General features: G+C 41.9%; 1 protein-coding gene across 1 annotated transcript in view; it reads left to right on the plus strand.

Moving 5' to 3' along the window:
• Nucleotides 1–13,910, plus strand: part of st6gal2a (ST6 beta-galactosamide alpha-2,6-sialyltranferase 2a) — a 31,412-nt gene that overhangs the window by 693 nt on the left and 16,809 nt on the right. The window lies entirely within an intron of this gene.

Below are 13,910 nucleotides of genomic sequence, written 5' to 3' on the forward strand. Positions count from 1 at the left end.
CCCCCCCCCCCCACAAAAAACAAAAAACAATAACACCGTTTGAATGAATTGCACGTTGTGCACGAGTTCTTTGTCCCGGTCGCGCGCACCAAGCTGCATTCCCACACGAGGGGGCGCGTGCATGGAACCACGCGAGCGTGCACGGTGTGTCAATTCCAGCATATTTGATGCCAATATGCAAACCTGACAACCCCCCCCCCCCATCGTTTAAAGGAAGGATTCCTCATCGTGAAAGTGTGTGTACGTGGGGGCATAGTGGGTTTTTTGCGCGTGCACTTTGCCGCACACAACTTAGACACAACATACAACCATGTTTACAGTAACGAAATGTGTGCTTGATGATTCACTAAAATCAGATCAAACGTCTAACTAGCTGCATGGTTTGTTAAATGAGGGGAAGATACCACATGGGGATAAAACTGCTTTACTCCATATGTACAGTTATTTGCAAATTGTGGCCGGTGGGGTAAGACTCCGCACCTGAATTACCTCGATATGTTTACTTCCTTCGTTATGTGCTGCTGTTTTGGTTCGCAACGGGGTTCAACTGGAATTAGCAGAAAACATTAAATGCTCTTCTAAACGGAGACAATGAAAGTGTCTGTGAGCAGCTCGATTGGGGGACACTTCTTTGACGACATACTGCTGCGAATTGCCACCATTTGCCACAGCTTTCACAAATAGTGCTACGGTAGAACTCAATTTATTTCCCTGTACAGCTGCACTAAGGAATTCAATTAATCTGAGACGCTGCTGTTTTAGCATCAGAATTTAAATGGGCTGAGCATTCATTTTTTAATGTTAACCGAGGTAACGAAGGTGTCTGTTTACGCAGAGGGGTTTATTTGTTCAAGTCGACGCTGCGCCTTGAGACATGGCTTCTAATTTGAAGAGGAGCAACCCTTTGGAGGAAAGAATAATGTGATGGATAATATTGATTAAATATGCAGTCAGATCAATGTGCAGGCTATACATTTTGTTTTCCCCATTGACTAAAAAAATATATTTTATAGCTAATTGTATCGTGCATATTTCCTGGATATGCAAATGATACCGATTCGGTGGAATGGCCCTTCTACTCTTTTCTAAGGCCAAAATGCACATGTATGTTTCCATATGGCATGGACTTGAAGTTTTTTGGTGCAACCCGGAGGAAAACATAGATACCAAAATGACTTAAAAACTGCTTAAATTTAACGCTGGAGATGTGTGCTCATACTTCTTTCTATCTACCAACTTTGATTTGGGGTGCGAATTTTCCATTTCAAAATCCTAACACAGGAAAGAACCCGCAGCAAAACAAAGTAACAAAAAAGAAAAACAATGTAAATCCTCTAACCAATGGCAACAATGACGAACGACGGTCTCCTGTATGTGCTTCTCAGTTTAATTTTATTTCAATTTAATTTTGGTTGAGAAGAGACTGAAGGCAGCAGAGAAGCCAATGTAGAGCTAATGTTAGCATGTGGTTAGCATTTGCCATTACTTTTTTTTAAATCACTTTTAGCCATGCATGTTTAAATGTCAACCATTTTGTATCTGCTTGTATCCCTAAGTACAATATCTAGTACCAACTAGTACCTGCTCCTGGCAGCCAAAAAACGTCAATAAAGGTTGGGGTGATGCTTTTATTAGTTAGCTTGATGAGCAAATGTGAGTTTTCTTATCATGTGCTTGCTTCCTGTGTTTCCTTGATGCAAGGGAAGGTTTGAGGATGTTGGTTGGGGGTGGTGATTGGGGGCGGCGGGTTAAACGCACTTGCATGAGCAGAAATTTAGTGCGATTTTTTTTTGTGTGGGTGTGTGCGTGTGTGTGTGTGTGTGTGTGTGTGTGTGTGTGTGTGCGTTGCCTTTGAAGTGCCTGCATGTCTGTCACCTCAGGAAAGTGGTGGTTTATCACTCTGCGCTGTCAAGATCTACCTGGGGATCTAACGTTCTTGTTGAGGAGGCGTATACTGGATGTGATACTTTACTAAAAATACACAACCTGGCATCTTGTTTGTACTACACTTTCTGGTCCACTGAAATGAAAAATGCACTTGATACAATTTAGGAAGCTTTATGAATTGAACAGCTTTTCCTTGGCTTCGTTTTTCAAATCTACCAACAGTATGAATCAGTTTCTCATGTGCATGAAATAATATGATGATGCCATTATATAGCTACTGAATATTGTTTCGCAGCCAAAACGGCCCTCTGACGGAAACCCCCAACTACAAGGTGACCTGCGACAAAAATCTGTTTGACACCCGAGGACTCTGTTTCATTAAAGAGGGACATTCCAGAAAAGGGCAAACTGCAACAGCAATTGGAATAAGAGTACTGCTTTCTGATTTTAGTGGATCTTAAAAGACTTTTTGGGTTCATCCAACTAATTATAGACTTTGAAGTGCATATTAGTCGGAAATGATATCCAATTGGACTGTCTCATTATCCAGCCGTCAAACACTGCTTTATTGTGGTGGACGCTCAGCTCGCTGAAGGTAAGCAGGGGGGCAGAAAAACATATTTTTGAGACCACGAAGAAAACTCCAAATGTCGCATCTGGAAATTATGGAAACAGAAGTCATAAGTTAGAGAGTTCAAACGTCCCCATCATAAAATATTTCACTGTACAGGCAATGCTTTAAGTAAGTGTTTTAACATTCTGCCATACAAGTGTAGAAATCGAACGACCGTCAATATAAAAATGTAAATGTGTCTCGCATGTGTTAAAAGAAGCTAACCACTGTATTACCCCAACAAAAGACTGTATTACACTGACAAAACAGTTAATTATTCGATCAAAAAATGCCCTGTAGGGTGGCTCACTGCTTTGAAAGTGAACCCGCTCACTTCACTTCTGTATTATTTTCTTCCTCTCTTCACACTTTCTGTTGATTTTTTTGGAACAAGTGACACTAAAAACTAATACAAATTAAAAGTTTGGCACTCACCAAGTTTGAACTGAGCTCTTGTGAGTTTGCCAACAACATCTTGTCTGAGGTATTTAGTCAACTTACAAATTGTTGGAGAAAAAAAAAGATTTTTCTTTTTTTTTTGTTCATTCGCTTGAGTTGGTAAATTTGACCTGCAAGACACACATTGCGTCGCGACAGCCAATCGCAACTTGTTCACAGCTGTCGAACTGTGAACCAAGCTAGTAATAGCATTCAGAATTAGCCACAGTATTAGCATAACCACTAGCCACCTGACTGACTAGAGATTTTTATACTTTTTTTTTTTTTTTTTTCCGTCAGAGGAATTATGGCCAGATAAGGGCTACGCTTGACAGTTGGTTAACACAGTTACGTAGATACATTTTAGTTGCCGAACAGTTCTAATAATCATCATAGACACTGTCAGAGATGTTCGCTCGGACAGTTAAATAAGCAGACTCAGGAAGAGATTGTCTTTTCTGCCGGCAGGAGGCGCAGTTTTCTACGAAGCCACTCCGTGCGCGCTCCTTAACTGACACCTGACCTCTGCAGCCTCTGCTGGCTTTTTATTGATCGTGTATGTAAATTACAAGTGACGTATGAGGAAAAACACCCTTCCCTTCTTCATTTACATGTCACGCCTCTCAGCCTCGCCCACCGATACGCCCCTCAGAGGCCAAAACATTTCTCGTTACAAGCAATGGATACCTTGTTAATTCAATGGGTATATTTCGCATGAATTGAGACACTGCACAAACTGAAGGACATCTTATCGTTCTGCCCACCTGAAGTTGAACCTTCCTGTTTGTACTATCAGTTAACAAGGCCTCAGTTTCATTCAGCTCAAGTTGGCCCTTTTTCCTGTGTGCTCTAAACACACGCGTTTGAGGTCAATCAAGCATACAAATGAAACTTTTAAACATGATAACTTTGAGTTTGTCTATACTCTATCAGACACCAATCTAAATGATGCGTAGTGAACATGCTAATGGGCCGATGCAACCATAACATGGAAAAATTCCTGCTGTGGTATTACTGGTTGGCATTGGACATCTACCGTAGCATATGACGTGTGCAGACTGGGTGTGCCAGGTGGCTCCAGGTGAGTGATAGAGACAATGCAAAACTGCCCCCCCCCCCTTCTCTCTGTGTCCACTACCAATGAGCTGAATGCATGAGTGTGTTTTCATTTTTTGCAGAATTGGAGCAAGGGGAATAAAAGGCAAAGAAAAAAAATGATAAGGCGTTTTTTTTTTGTTTTTGTTTTTTTGGGAAGCTACGTTTGTGTGTACATGCCAGAGTGGGACAAATGTGCCAGTTGGCATGTGGAGAACACCTCAACGCAAGCCCTTGTTAGTGCGGCAGATGTGCTAAATGTGTTGCAAACCACAAGCCGCTCGAGAGGTGATAAATCTACCGAACGTGCTTCGGATAAAAGTATTGGGACACCTGCAGCGAGCGAACAACTACAACTCATTAGGAAGTCTCTTTCAGTGGGTGAATTTTTAGTCCATTTGTGAACCTAGCTCCGAATCTGTATCATCGTTTGTTCCCAAGAGAAGTTTGTCCACACCACGCTTATGCAAGCACAGTTTTTATGGACATTTTTTGCATTAGGGAGCAAAAAAAGGCAAGTTGAATGCATATAATTGCCCTAAATATGTATTTTTGAGAACCCCTGGCAACAGTTTTTTATTACTTTAGTAGTCTCTGGGCACACTTAACACCTCAAGTCTTGTTCACTGGGCTAATTTGATCCCTCCATGCCGCACTCCCAGCTTAGTTCACTTCCGAGCACAGTTGAAGAGGTGAGCCTGGGAATGGTTGCGCATATACAATAAGCAAATGCACACGCACCCAGTTTAGGCATGTTGTATGATTATGATGCAATTTTTAAAATGCCACATTGACAAAGGATCAAACTGGTTTAGTCTAAGTGTGACCATAAGGTTGACTCTATGATGAAAGCCATTCATTGTAGAGCCAAATTACTTTTGTTAACATTGGGCTCGTAGCAGAGCCCATTTATGGCGTTGTGTCATGTTGAGTGAAAGCAATTGTTCTCCATCGAAGAAATGTAACAGGCTTGAACACGTCAGTCAAACAATCTCATGAGAAAAAAAAAGAAAAAGCTATTTTCAAAAAGTTCGCATGATCGAGTCCGCTGAACAGCTGCGCTAAATTCAAGATGACAAGTGAAGCTTATTCAGGTGGAAGAACTTAGGATGAGTTAAGTCTTAAAATCAGTAGAAGATATATTTCAAGTTGATAAAGGTGCTGGAAAAAGTAAAACTAATGATGGACATCGATTTGCATTAGGAATTATGTGTACGTAAAACTCTGGTGGCCACAGCCACCTACAGAACTGGAGTGGAATTATTTATCTGTCAGATGGAAACTGGGTCATGCCGCTCCACACAAACTGGCTTTAAACAACTTCGCTAATAAATATGATGTATTTTATGGATGATAACAGCACAATGATTCATTCACAGCTCCAATGCTGCTAAACGTCTATCTAGCTGTAAATCAGTGGCTGGAAAAGGACATTTTGAAGGCTGACTGGCTGCCACCAAAGAAGTGCTGCTCTAAGTATAGGAACTAATGAAATGTATAATTGCAGTCAGTGATGACCTGATAACATAGTTAGTCACAGATTGAGCGGCCTCATTAGTGGCGGCGCACAGGAAGTCCGGGGAGAAGGCCACTTATGTGTGCAATGAGTGACGACCATCATTCACAAAAACGTGTTTTATTCTTTCATACCCCCCGACCCCGCTTGCGTGAGTCAAACTCTGAGAGCTAACTCCTCATTTATTTTTCAGAGGAAAAAAAATGTGATGTGATAGATGATGGACATTTGATTCCAGGACCAAAATGACAGGAATGCTGCTGCTATTTTCACTGAGCATTTTTCAAAAAAAATTTGCGTCCACTTTCCTTTTACGTACTATATTAGTATGTTTTGGGGGAATGTCTGATATTTTCTTCATGTATTTATTTTGCGAGGCTGAAGCTACTTGGACTACTTAACAGCTGCTTGGTAACTTTAATGTGTATACTGTTGCTTTTTAATCATTTTGTACTCTTCATGCCAGCACAGCAGACAAGTGGTTAGCATGTCTGCCTCGCAGGTTATTGATTTGGATGTCGGTTCAGGCCCTTCTGCGTGGTTCACATGTTCTCCCTGTGCTTCCGTGGCTTTTCCCTGGCTTTCCTCCCGCATATTCCAAAAACATACATCTTAGATACCTGTACATGAAATTGCCCATAGGTGTGAATGAGTTCATGTGAATGGTTTTCTTCTTTTCTGTGGTGGCGTCACCAAATGTTCCATATGTTGAAGATGGAGCAGCATGTGTACATGGAAAGAGCTAAGCGTTCTGATCCCCAAAAAAATGCTGGTATGTAATTTGACTGCTGGTCAAAGCCGCAGGAGAAGTTTTCCCTCTCATCACTTCCAGGCCTCATCATTTGCGGAAGCGAGTGGGCCGGGCGGGCACCGTGGGAAGGTGGAGGTGTAATTTCAGATGCTCGCTAACTGACCAGAGCAGCAGTTAGGAGCTTCAAAAGCAGTGCCGCAATCAAGGGGACCACCTATGCCCCTCACACCCGCACGGGTGTGGGATCTGAATTCGCCACGTAAAAGGCGCCGACTTTCAGGCCAATTAGCCTCCGTTTACAAAGGCCTTAAACTGCTGTAATTTATATTTACTCTCATTGGCCTGCACATTTGAATACACTACAAGAGGGATGAGATTCACCTTTTACTGGACTTTCCACTCCCAAAAAACGAATAAACTAATCTCTCCGCTGTATTGCTGTCCACCCACCAGCCTCTCGCTTTTCAGATTTTTCTGAGCTATATTTGCCGATACAATGTGGTTAAAAAAAAAAAAGTAGCATTGTTATTACGATGTGCTGGGACAGCAATTACGACAGTGGACAGACAGCTGATCATTTTATCAGGTTACAGGGTGCATGAAAGGGATAAGGCATAAACTATAACTTATTTTTACATGGTCTCACCCATCGTGATAAACTAGTGGCTCTGTAATTAATTCCATATTTCTTCAAATACAGTGAACATAATGAAGGATGGCGAAAATGAGAATGATTAAAGTCAGCTTTTTTGTTTTTTGTAATGCATTTCTTGTATTCAATCCCATTACACTGTATACATCATGTGGTCAGTGAGTGTTTATGTGTTTGCTACTAACTGTTGAGCTTCTTAAACAGGGACGTGGCATGTGTGAGCAGCTTATTGTGTATCATAGTAGTGCAGTAAATCCCTAAGAGGCTGCTAATCTGAGTCCATATTTGGTATCAGGAGTTCACGTAGCTTAAAGGAGTTAAGATGTCTGAAAATGGATGCAGAGCTTTGCATTTTTTTTCGCGAGCTTATTGTCTCAGCAGTTTTTACCTCCAAATACAATAGCCAGAGTGCTAAACACATTTGTAGGTGTTGACAAAAACAATTCATGGTGACGTTTTAAGTATTTCTGTGTTTTGTTAGTCAAGAGGTCGGATCAAGATGGCGCCGTAGCTGGCAGCCGTCTGCGAGAGCTCTTCAAGAACTCAGCTTTTTTTGTTGTTTTTGTCTTGTGGTCATATGGTGTTTGTTGTCCTTAGTGTGGAACTGTCGTGGACTGTTTTCAGAGTTTTGGCCACAGCATTTGTCGAAGAAGAAGAATCTGTGCTTGATGGTTACCCCTTTCTCGACAGCACACGTGTACCAGCACTGATTTTGATTGGGAAGAATGTCGTCACTATTTGACTATCGCCGCTCGACAGCCCCGGGGCGCTTGTGTTTTTTGCGCCTGTAATGGGCAGCATTTTTCACAGCCCCGTTTTGATCAGCGGAGATACCGGCGCTGTTGGACAGTCTGCGTTGATGCTGCTGGATGAATGGCTGCTGGAGCTGAGGATGAGGAGAGAGGAGCGTCTGCGTAAAGCGTGGATGTGTATTTGGATCTGCGAGTCGGTGCTTGGAATTGAAGCAGATTTACACGGGACAGGAGAAGTGAACCAATCTTTTTTTCCGTCAATGGCTACAGCTTCTTTTTTACTTCCTAACGTAACTTGTAGCAGACGTGTGCATATTTTGAGCATGACGTCTCTGATCCACTAGTGAAAGGACATACATCGCTCCATGAATCTAAAGGGGTAATTCCACAATTAAGGTTTGAAGCTTTCAAGTATGAAGCATGTAGCGCGGTTTGGCCCAGGCTATGCCGCATGATCATTCCCAATGTGATGAAGACGGGCCAGCCTCTAGGTTCCAGTTCACCGTTGACCTTAACGAAGAAAAGCACACCAAAAAAAAAAAAAAAAAAATCGATGGATTTCCTGTTCGCAAACTCATACGGTGACATCAAATGGCCAATTTAGTCTCGAGGTCACCATGTCCACAATCCCAATGACTGGAAACCAAAGAATAGCTAATTACCGTTCATGTCGCCACAACAAAGGGAGCGAGTGCTGAGTTGAACTCTGAGTGGACTTTCTCCACTCGCTCACATCAAACGCTAGCCTGCTGGGGATGTCCCCGCTCCCTTAGCGGGATTTATGGGCTGTAACGTGAGGCGGAGCACGGCTGTATTTCCTGCATAGGTCCTTGCCACTGGCACGGTGAAAGTGTTCAGATATGTGCTCTCAAATAATGTGTTGCTACTGTATTGCATCATCAGATCTTAATGAAAGCATTTTAGTTAGATGCCAGGGGTGGTCTAGTGTGCCCTAGACCTGTTTGGGTTGCGGGATAACGAAATTGGAATTTTTTTATGATTTTTCTTTTTTAAATCAGGGGCAATGGTCGAACTTTAGATTTCGGAGGCCTTTGATTTTGAAATGGAACATCCAATCTTAATAAAATTTATTTTGGTTGGGTACCTGGGGTGGTCTAGTGTGCCGTGGAACTGATCCGTTTGCGGGATAACGAAAATTTAATTTTTGATTAAAAAAAAAATGTAATGTTCAAAACTGCAGATTTTGGAGGCCTTTCATTTTAAAATGCAACATCAGATCTTCATGAAAGTACTTTGGTTGCATACCTGGGGTGGTCTAGTGATTGTTATATTGATATGCTTAATGAACAAGATCATTGGAAATACCACATATCTTAGGTGGTTTTCTTCCATATATCATTGTATTACTTTTTTTTTTTTTTTTTTTTAGGGTAATTACTTGAATTACCCTATACGTTTTTATTGATGAGCATGTTTTGTTTGTCTTTAAGAACCATATGAATGGAGAGTACCAGACCACTGAAGTTGCTACTACCGTAGTTCCCTTTGAAACCTTTTTCAAAATGGACAGACTCTGCCTTAAAATGCCGCAATGGTGCATACAACCTGTTGAATTAAAGTTGAAGGTCTACATTTCAATCCCGTGTTGATTGTGGGGGGTGTATAAACTCAAAGTAATTAAATCATCCAAATACTTCGGGGACTAACTGTAAACCAGGTTGGAGTTCTTCAAGTTCTCGCCTCCCTGTCACACTCTGCTGAGTCATTAATGGGTGGAGTTGGCCTCTTAAGAGCTGGATTAATAGGTTTCACAGCACTTGTTTGCAGAAATTGACTTTTGCGTGTCATCGGTGCTGTGGTTGTACGAGAGAAGCGGGCTTAATCTGCCTCAGTGGGATCACTTTGTAATAGAGTTAATGCTCCCTTGGTCTGACCTTGGTGGACCCTGTATTACGTGTCTAATCCTTCCACAGTCCAACGAAAATCGATTTTTTGCCCCCCCCATCAGCACATTTTGGATGAGTAGTTTAGGTCTGAAAGATAAGATAAGGGGTAAGGCGCATCAGAAAAAGGCTCCAAAACCTTTAATGTACAATCATATTTACTGTAATAATAAATTGGATTGTTGCATCATGTTTTTTTTCCCCCCATTCATCTAGCGTGGCCCTCGGAGGACGTTCTGTTCTAGAGCCTTCTTTGATTTAACAGCGTCTTTGCATATATTAATACATGTGGTGAGTGAAATGAGAAGCATGGTGTGGGGAAAAAAAGAGGCGAGACAGGATTATCATCAACTCACCGCTTGCCCTCATCGTGATGGAGAATCACCTTTTCTCTCTTTTTTAAAAAATTGTATTTGTATTTTTTTATGGTACATCGTCACTCGGTTAAGAGCATTGGTGCCCCAATGGTTTCTGTAAAAATGCATCTTTTTCACAAAGACTGCTGACGGGGGGGGGGGGAAAATAAATCAAGGGTGTTAGTTTTTTTTTTTGTGGGGGGGGCACTACACAGTAATAATAACCCCCAATACCCAAGCCAATGTGGCCTGGAATTTTATTTTAGGGGTTCATTAAGGGATGAGAGAGCTGTGGTCAGTGTAGTGAAGTGAGTTCTGAGCTTTGAAAAGTAAGCTTTGATGTCGGTCGTCGTATTTCAGCATCTCCGTGCTGATTAAAGTTTCAGCCAGATATTCGCCTGTGGGCGGGAAGAGAGGACAGTTATTGAAAATGCTACACAATATGTCATTTTAATTAAGGTGTGTGTGATCATTTTGAAATTGTCAGTTCTTGTATTAGGGATGTCGTCACTGGTGGTGTCATTCATGGTAGCAAGATTGCATTTGCCTATATCGACGGCCAAAATGCAAATCATCCGATCTGACAGAAGCGTCAACTCCAGGTCCAGAAAGTAAACCCGACCAGTTTTTCTTTAGCCACATTTGCTTCTACTCAATCGGCAGGTAAACCTGCTCGAGTAAAAGAGCAACTGAAAAGGAAAAGCGGATAGGAAATGGATGCCAATGTTGTTATGGTTTATTTTTCTTCCATGTTTCACGCGAGAAAAATGCTAATTAAGCGAGCAGTCAAAATGCACTTTGTACAAAGTATGCAGTGAGATGGTCTTTGGCCTCGGCACATTTTAGCTAGGCTACTGTATGCTTCGTTCGGTTTGTCTTATAATTCCTTTATTGGTTCTTCTGCGACTGGTCATTCCTTATCTGTTGTCTTCCCCTGGGAGAACACAATGGAGTCATCTATTCAAGTTTTTCTGTGCAGTGTACACAGGTCGCAGTTTTATTTGGATCATGTTCATGTGCGGTGTTTCTAATTGTACTTCAGATATCATCAAGATCCAAAAATTCGAGCTGTGGCTTAAATTTAATGGAAATTGTGACATTTAACCCTTATAGATTAAATGTCATTCAAAAAATAATTGATGTTAATATAGGAACCTGATCGTTTTCTCGAAGCAGCTCATGTAGTACATAGCGTCATGGTCGCGCAGAAACTCTGCGTGTAAATCCGAGTCACCTATATGATCGACAGAATCGCTCATCAAAATAATCAGTCAGTACCGTTCTTACTGTTCAAGTAAACCGAATCAACCTTGTCAAGGACAAATTGTATTTTAGGATTTTATTCATATTGCTAAGGTTGTAAATGTAGGTGCAGCTGGAGCTGTGTTATGTTCAAAGTCTCCAGGAAAAGCCCCACAACACACATTCCTTCATTGATGTGTGCTTGTGTTTGTGAGCAAAATGTTGTTGCCTCGCGGTGATGTACCTGCTTGTTTGTCGCCCGCTTCGACTGCTCAGAGGCAAATATTAAAGCTTTATTTTCGGAGATGCCGGCAGAAAGCTTCACTTTGAGTCTTTAATACTTCATGAAGAACGAGGCATCGGTCAGTGTTTTAGTCACACAATGTGTGCTCACTTACTCGAATGGTTAGGCAGTCTGCAAGATCAAAGGGCCGTGTAAAAATAGGCGGGATTACTATTAGATTTATCTGGTTTTATGATTGCTAACATTTAGCAGTACATATTTAGCTGTTAGCAAATGTTTGTGAGTCTACATTTGAATGCAAATGACTTGACATTAGGAACATACATCCATCCATTTTTAACACCGCTTATCCTGAACAGGGTCACGTCGAGTTACTAGAGCATATGCCTGCTGACTTGGGGCAGATGGCAGACGATACCCTGAACTGGTCGCCAGTCAGTCGCAGAACACAGAGAGAGACAAAAAAAAACATTCACACCCAAATCCACACCGTCACCGAGTGGGTACCGATCCCGTGCTGCCCGTACACAAGTCAGGCGGGTCTACCCTTACGCCATCAGCGACTACACAAATGGCCCATTGTGTTGCTAAAAAAAAATGGAAATCAATCGGCAACTGGTTAATGAATGTCGTTCTCACGTGTACATTTGTTCAATAAATAAATAAAAAATTCTGTGTCCACCTTTGACCGCTTGTGAGGGCATTACAATACCATCTAGCACGCTGGTGTCAAACTCAAGGCCCGGGGGCCACATCTGGCCCCGCCACATCATTTCATGTGGCCCGCGAAAGCAGCTCAGACATGTCAACTTCCATGATCCTTTCTAAAATGTCGACCAAAATTTCAAATTCTCACATGTAATAAATAAGAGATATATTCTAAGCATACACTTTTTACCAAACCTCTCATGACAGCAACTTAAACAATAGTTGAATCAACAGTTATTCTTGATTTCTTTGTATGGTTTCAGTCATAACGGCCCTCCAAATGAAACGCTAACTAAAATTAGTTTAACACCCGTGATCTAGCAGGTCCCCTGCGCTTTAAGCCACCAAGATTTTTTTTTTAGCAGTCCAAGCTACAGGTGTAAGTGCTGTCATTTTGATGATTACACAAGCCTGCAATCATCTGGCGGTAGGCACAGACAAGACGGTCTGTTCTGACGTCGCCTATGTCGTCTGTATATTGAGGAGGAGGAGGATTACACGGAACATCAATTGGAACAAGTAATGGAAAAGTTTCTTCTGCAAAGAAGACGTTTTTCTTTTGTGGTTTTCCTCTGCTCTGAGACTTGCTTGTCCATTTGTGAGCGTGAATGGAAAGCCCATCAGCAAAGACCACCGTAGGAAATCATGCCTTGCTCTGAGACATTGAGAACAATGATGGAATTACTTCTTTCCCCGTTTCAGTCCTGGATTCCCCTCTGGGAAGTCTGACATGCTCCGAACATGCACGCTCGGCTGCTAACCTGCCCCCGTGATTGACCAATGGTCAGTCGGTCGGTCTGTCTGTCTGTCTGTATGATTGACCAATGGTCGGTCGGTCTGTCTGTCTGTCTGTCTACATACCCTGACTTTAACCCGAACCTCAGCTCCCCTAAAACCCTCAATGAAGACAAGGCTTGTTGAAAATGGATGCGAAGGAGTAATCTGAAAAAAAAAAAAAAACCTGTTGAAAATGGATGCGAAGGAGTAATCTGAAGAAAAAAAAAAAAAAAGGGAATTATGTTAGCGAGAAACAAAACAGTTATTTCCAAACAAATTCCTTTTGAATTCTCATAAGAACAAGCTCACTGAATGCTCAGTTTCAGATGAATAAATTCACTTCAATTCTCCGTTTGACGCAGTCTTCAGCAAATTCCACTAAGACATCCAATAATTCGTCATAAGCTTTAATAATAGAGCGTTTTGTCCGACAAAAAAAAAAAAAATGTAACCTTCAACAGAATAAGAAGCCAAAATGCATCTCTAGAGGAACATGGAAAACACAGCTCAGTGAGCATTAGTATGATTTACATGAATTAAAAGCCAAATGCCATAAATACATTCATCTTGCTCTCAAGGAGGCTACCCCATCATTTTGGAGCTTATAGTCATCCTTTTTTTTTTTTTTTTTTTTGCATCTTGTTGCCTTGTGCTGCTCTGTGGAGAGCCTCAGCAAAACGCCGTCCTCTGCTCTCGCCTCACCATCTGTACGCTCGTGTTGTTTCATGCTCGCCGTCGGAAACCTGAATGCTGCCGGGTGAGGGGAAACTACACACACGTTCGAGATGTCATTTGGTTTGTCGAAGACATTCGGGGCAGCTGTGTGCTTATTGTATTTGTAAAAGGAGAGTGAGAGCGTCAGTCAGACTTCCAGTGTATTCGAAAGTCTTATTTTTCCACCAGAAAGCATTTGACCTCCTGTAGACGTGTTGGAACTGCTACACTCGCGACATATGAATCACGGCTCCCACTTGA

This window comes from Hippocampus comes, unplaced genomic scaffold (genome assembly GCF_001891065.2).
Source record: "Hippocampus comes isolate QL1 unplaced genomic scaffold, H_comes_QL1_v1.1 scaffold96, whole genome shotgun sequence".
Classification (NCBI taxonomy): domain Eukaryota; kingdom Metazoa; phylum Chordata; class Actinopteri; order Syngnathiformes; family Syngnathidae; genus Hippocampus; species Hippocampus comes.